The following is a 6,932-nucleotide window of genomic DNA, read 5'->3' on the forward strand; positions in this document are numbered from 1 at the left end:
TAGTAGCTGTTATTAGAATTTTTTTGATGCTCCTAGAAGCTAAATAGTGTTATCCTATGTGTCCATGCACACTGCTTTAGGCTATTAGCATTTTTTGAGCTTTAGTTTTTGGAGCAGAAAAAAAAAAATTGTAGCTTTTTTGCCAGCAGAAAAATATGCTGAATGCTCCTAACTGCTACTAACAGCTTTTTTGAGCTTTTTCTTTTCTTTTTTTTTTCTTCATGTACTACAGAAACACCAATAAAGTGCTAATGCTCCTTACTGCTCCTATAAGCTTCTAAAATGCTACTAGAAGCTGTCACAAAAACGCTATTATCGACATTTTTCATCCAGCATTTTTCTGGCTTTTTTTTTTAGCTTATAGTGTGCATTGAGCCTTAAAGTGGCTGTAAAGTCAGAAGGTTTTTTTTTTATCTTGATGCATTCAATGCATTAAGATAAAAACCTGTGTGCAGCAGTCCCCCAATACTTACCTGAGCCCATCTCGATCCAGTGGTGTTGCAGGAGTGTCTCGGCTGCCCCTGTTGGCTGAGACAGCAACACAGCGCCATTGGCTCCTGCTGCTGTTAACCGGTTCAATACAGGGCATTTTCACCCCCTTCCTTCCCTGGCCCAATTTTTAGTTTTCAGCGCTGTTGCACTTTAAAGGACAATTGCGCGGTCGTGCAACGTTGTACCCAAAAAAAATTGACGTCCTTTTTTACCCACAAATAGAGCTTTCTTTTGGTGGTATTTGATCGCCTCTGCGGTTTTTATTTTTTGCACTATAAACAAAAGAAGAGCGACAATTTTGAAAAAAACACAATATTTTTTAATTTTTGCTATAATAAATATCCCAATTTTTTTTTAAAAAACAAATTTTTTCCTCAGTTTCGGACGATATGTATTCTTCTACATATTTTTGGTAAAAAAAAATCGCAATAAGCGTATATTGATTGGTTTGCGCAAAAGTTATAGCGTCTACAAAATACAGGATAGATTTATGGCATTTTTAAAAAAAAAATATTTTTTTTTTTAGCGGCGATCGCAATTTTTTTTCGTGACTGCGACATTTTGGCGGACACATCGGACACTTTTGACACAGATCGCTCTCCTCTCACCTGACAGGCTGTGGATCTGTGTGTTTACACACACAGATCCACAGTCCGGCCCGGTTAACGGGCAATCGCGTGTGCCCGGCGGACATCGCGGCCGCCGGGCACACGCACCAGATCCCGAGCAACGCGGCCCCTAGACGGCTGGGAATCCCAGGACGTCATATGACGTCCACCCAGGATGGGAGATCCCATCCCAGGACGTCATATGTCTATGGCTGGGTAGGGAAGTGGTTAATTAAAGTCAGTGAGCCAGTAAAGAGAGGGGACGGGGCCAAACCATGGCTCTGTGTCTGAATGTACACACAAAGTGGTGGCTCGGGTGCCCCCATAGCAAGCTGCTATCTGTGGGGGCACTCAACAGGAGGGAGGGGCTAGGAGCACAGAAGAGGGACCCAAGAAGAGGAGGATCAGGGCTGCTCTGTGCAAATCCACTGCAACAGAGCAGGTAAGTATAACATGTTTGTTATTTTTAAATGGAAAAAACTGAGACTTTAGTATCCCTTTAACCACTTGCCGACCGCCGCACGACGATGTACGTCCAAACTTTGACGGCGGATATCGTTGTTATGGCAGCAGCTAGCTGCCATAACCCCGGTATCCCCGTTTTCGTGCGGCGGCCAGCTTTCAGATAAAAGTGGTCCCTGCGGTGGATTCGCCACGAGATCACTTTTATCGGTGGCGGGAGAGGCCCCCCCCCGCCGCAATCCGGTGCCCTCCGCCGCTTACCAGAGCCATCGGTAGCGGCGGAGCCGATCGCATCATTCTCCGTGCCTGGAGACGAGTGAGGCTATGATGGCGCCCACTCGTCTCTATGACACTGCTGGGCGGAAGCGACGTCAAAACGTCACTTCCGTCCACACCTCTTAAAGGCACTTTTTTTTCAATGTCATTTTTTTAAATGACTTTTATTTTTTTTATTTTATTGCATTTTAGTGTAAATATGAGATCTGAGGTCTTTTTGACCCCAGATCTCATATTTAAGAGGACCTGTCATGCTTTTTTCTATTACAAGGGATGTTTCCATTCCTTGTAATAGGAATAAAAGTGACACAATTTTTTTTTTTTTTAAAAACAGTGTAAAAATAAAATAATGTAAAATAAATAAGTTTTTAGAGTTTTTTAGAAGCGAACGCATACGTGAGTAGTGCCCGCATATGAAAACGGTGTTCAAACGACACATGTGAGGTATCGCCGCGACCGGTAGAGCGAGAGCAATAATTCTAGCCCTAGACCTCCTCTGTTACGCAAAATATGCAACCTGTAGAATTTTTTAAACGTCGCCTATGGAGATTTTTGAGGGTAAAAGTTTGACGCCATTCCACGAGTGGGCGCAATTTTGGAGCGTGACATGTTGGGTATCAATTTACTTGGCGTAACATTATATTTCACAATATATAAAAAAAATTGGGCTAACTTTACTGTTGTCTTATTTTTTTATTCAAAAACGTGAAATTTTTCCAAAAAAAGTGCGCTTTTAAGACCGCTGCGCAAATACGGTGCAAAAAAAAGTATTGCAAAGACAGCCATTTTATTCTCTAGGGTGTTAGAAGAAAAAACATATATAATGTTTGGGGGTTCTAAGAATTTTTCTAGCAAAAAAACCTGTTTTAAACATGTAAACACCTAAAATCCAAAACAAGGCTAGTCCTTTAGGCCCCTTTCACACTGGGGCGGTGGTGGCGTCGGCGGTACAACAGCGCTATTTTTAGCACTGCTGTACCGTCGTTCTTGCAGCGGTATTCGGCCGCTAGCGGTGCGGTTTTAACCCCCGCTGTTGGCCGAAAAAGGGTTAAAATCCCTCGTACAGCGCGGCTATAGCCGCGGTATTGCTGCGGTATAGCCGCACTGTCCCATTGATTTCAATGGGCGGGAGCGGTGAAGGAGCGGTGAATACACCGCTCCTTCACCGCTCCAAAAAAGCGGTTTGCAGGACTTTTTTCACCGTCCTGCCTGCGCACCGCTTCAGTGTGAAAGCCCTCGGGCTTTCACACTGAACAAACAGCGAAGGCTGTTTAGGGGCGGTTTGCAGGCGGTATTTTTAGCGCAATACCGCCTGAAAACCGCCCCAGTGTGAAAGGGGTCTAAAGAGGAGTTCCACCCAGGGGGGCCGTCAAAAAAAAAATGAAAAGTCAGCAGCTACAAATACTGCAGCTGCTGACTTTTAATTGGGCACTCACCTGTCCCTGGGTCCAGCGATGCGGGGGATCGAAGCCCCGCTCATCCCCCCCCCCTCCGCTCGTCGGTGCCGGCATTTCAACTGTGGGCGCCGGGCTGTGGCTTCACAGCCTGGCACCCACTGCGCATGCGCGAGCGGCGCCGCGCGCCGTGATTGGCCGCTCAATCACCTGGGACCTGTAATGGGTCCCAAATGATTGACAGAAGGGAGGGTGCAGAGCGGAGCCCTTCCTGTGCCTGGGAGGGAAGTGATGTCACCAGCCCAGGCAAAGGAACAGGCAGACTACGAGGGACCACCTAGCAACAGGCATTTAGAGGTAAGTAAAAAAAAAAAAATATCCAAATGTTTTTTTGTTTTTTGTTTTTTTAGAATTTTTCCAGGTATTTTTGTTTTTTGGGTGGAACCCCACTTTAAGTGGTTACGGTTGACCTCTGGGAGATAAGCAAATACTATCTTAATACAACAGGACTGTATATTCCTATCTAAATCTTGATGAGCTTATTGTATATTCTAGACAGCCCCTGGTGTGGTCCTTTCATCATCAATGGGTGGAGTGAATTGGGGATGGGGTTGGATCCCGAAGACTGGCAGATTATGACCATGGCATTATATAGGAGCTCTGCAAATGTACTTATCTTGGAAAAATGCTTTAAAAAATGTTGTATAGATGGTATTTTACGCCAGCTCACTTGGCCCATTTTGTTCCATCTTATTCATCGACACCTGTTTTTGTGGCTGCTCTCAGCCAGTGACGATAACACATATATGGTGGTCCTGCCCTAAGGTGTGCAAACTATGGGTCTGGGTCTATGCGCTTCTTTGTACACTCTTACATCAAAAGAAATCCATATAAAGCTCTTCTTTTTAAACCTGTTGAGGGGTTCCTCCATCTGGAGCGGCAATTGGCGATGCATATTTTATGGCGACCAAACTCACCATAGCGAGAGCCTGGAAATCCCCAACCGTTCTTTTTTAAGGTAGTAAAAAGCTGAATGAACGACATTATGGACATAGAGAAATTAACAGCCAATACTCAAAAATATCTGAGTTTGGCAGCCTTGAATTTCCCATGCTCATCCATTGCGCTTCGATAATCTCCTTTCGTCGAATTGATGACCCTCATCCACTGATCCGAGACCCTTTTCTCTCTTTTATTTAACTCCTTCTTTCTCTAATTTTCTTTTCTGATCTTTTCTTTTGCCTTCAGCTTTCCATTTTTTTCCCTATCTTTTTCTCTGTTTCTCCTTTTAATTAGTATGCAAACATATTAGGCTATTAGAAGAATGCCTGGTTATGACAGTTATTGGCTTCTTTGTTTTTTTTTGGTCACTGTGGAATTGCAACTTCTCTCGCCTGACACTACTTTTTTTCTAAGTGCCGGTTCACACTGGGGCGGCTTCAAAGTCGCCCGACTCTGAAGCCACCCCGTACAGCGCAGCTTCAGCACGGCTTCTGTATTAGAAGTCAATGCAAGTCGTTCTGAAGTCGCACCCAAAAGGTACAGGAACTTTTTTCTAAGTGGGAGCAACTTGAATCACACCGATTAGAACGGTTCCATTGCACTGCATGGAGCGCGACTTGTCAGGCGGCTAAATCGCCTGACAAGTTGCCTTAGTGTGAATCGAGCTTTAAAGAGTAACTCCACTTTTGTTGAGATAAAACCCCTCCCCTCTGGATGATGTACATTACAAGAATTTTAACAAACTTTGTTGCAGATTCCTACCTTTTGTTATTCTGAAGAAATCACTGTTTGTTCCTCTGTGCTGAGTGGGTTTAATGGGAGTGGTTTCATAATTGTCAACCAGCTGCTGCACCTGCAGGGCTCTAATGAGGAAAAATTGCAGGACCTGCATCTCTTTAGACGTGATTTCCTATGGGGATCAACCAAAAATTACATTTTTGTTGCAGGGGATGCCTGAAATCTGACTTGTATCTTAGTGCAGACTTCTGGGAAAATCAGTGAGCCAATCACTCAAGCAGGAAATTACATATCTGGGGGGCATTCTGTACAGTTTCTGTGTACAGAACACTTCCAGGTAGCCATATTGCATTGCATTTTACAGAAAGTTACAGAACTGCAGATTGAAAAGGAAAAGGATTTTTTAATAACATTCAATTACAATATGACTTGTGTTGCAATTGTATACGCTATATATATATATATATATATATATATATATATATATATATATATATATATATATAATATATATATACTGTATGTATATATATATATATATATATATTTATTTTTTTTTTTGCTATTTTTTTCCCATGAAAGAGGAGTTACCCTTTAAGGAAATCTCTAGAGACAACACTCTAATTTAAAGGATCACTAAAGATATATATATATATTTTTTTAAAATAACAAACATGTTATACTTACCTCCACTGTGCAGCTCGTTTTGCACAGAGTGGCTCCGAACCTGATCTTCTGGGGTCCCTCGGCGGCTGCCTCGGCTCCCCCCCGCAAGGACTTAACACCTTCATGCGAGCTCCCTCACATGGTGTTTAGTTCTTGCGGGCGCACTCCATTGATACAGCCGGCGGCCATAGCCGCTCACTGTATCACTTGGGCCCGCCCCCCGGCGCACTGCATCATTCGATGTGATTCACAGCTGTGCGAGCCAATGGCTGCGCTGCTTTCAATCCATCCACTGTAACCAATCATCCGACAATAAAGTCTGGATCCGCCAGGTACCTGGACTGATGCCTGTCTCAGCCTCTCAGAGAGCCGCTGAGAGACTGAGATGGCTGCTCCCCACCCCTCCACAGCCCAGTGCTCCAGTGAGCGAGGAGGAGCAGAGGGGAGAGCTGCTTATTGACAGTCAGCAGCTCTCTGCTTGGGGAGCTGTGAGAACCGAGCCATCGGTGATGTTCGATCGCCCGGTTCTCAGTGCAGAGGCAGCGGGGGACAGATGCAGCATCCACCTAGGTAAGTATGATGGGTAAATTAAAAAAAAACATACTTCTCTTTTAAAGGATTGTAGCTTTTCTTGTGATATTCTGTAGTTCTGGATTCACATAGGCCCCTTTCACACAGGCTTTCCGCTCAGGTCCGCCTGTCAGTTTTTCAGGTGGATCTGATCGGAGCCTCCATTCACCCCTATGGGGCAGTGGATGTCAGTAGTGACATGTCTGTTGACACACTCCTACCTGATCCGATTCTGTCTGTGAAATCCAGACGAATGGTGACCTTATTTTCCATCTGTCTGGTGGATGGGATCGGATGAAAATGGGCAGGCGGTCTGTTTTCATCCGATCTCCCCATAGAGGACAGGGGGCTCTGATAGGTCCATCTCAGCACAGTGAGCGGAGAAAGTCCTGTCATCCACCTGCTCAGCGGGGATCACCAGAGCGATCCCCCTACTAAGCAAAACGGAGTCCACCGGGCGGAAAGCCCACGTGAAAGAGCCCTTACTCTTCTTATTGTATGAAAATACCACTATGTTATCTGTGGAATTCCCATACATACATTTTGTAAGCAACTGTCAACTTGCCGGCTCTGTTGCTTATGTTTTAAGGACAAAAAAGCTTTTGTAAATGAATCTTGATGAGCTTTATGTATTTCTTCCAGATCTCTGCAGTAATCCAGTGTGAACGTTTGCCCCTGTGCAGGAGCTTCCTGAAATAAAGACCGGTCAGTGCTACGCTCTCTC

The sequence above is a fragment of the Aquarana catesbeiana genome, linkage group LG01 (genome assembly GCF_042186555.1).
Source record: "Aquarana catesbeiana isolate 2022-GZ linkage group LG01, ASM4218655v1, whole genome shotgun sequence".
Taxonomy (NCBI): domain Eukaryota; kingdom Metazoa; phylum Chordata; class Amphibia; order Anura; family Ranidae; genus Aquarana; species Aquarana catesbeiana.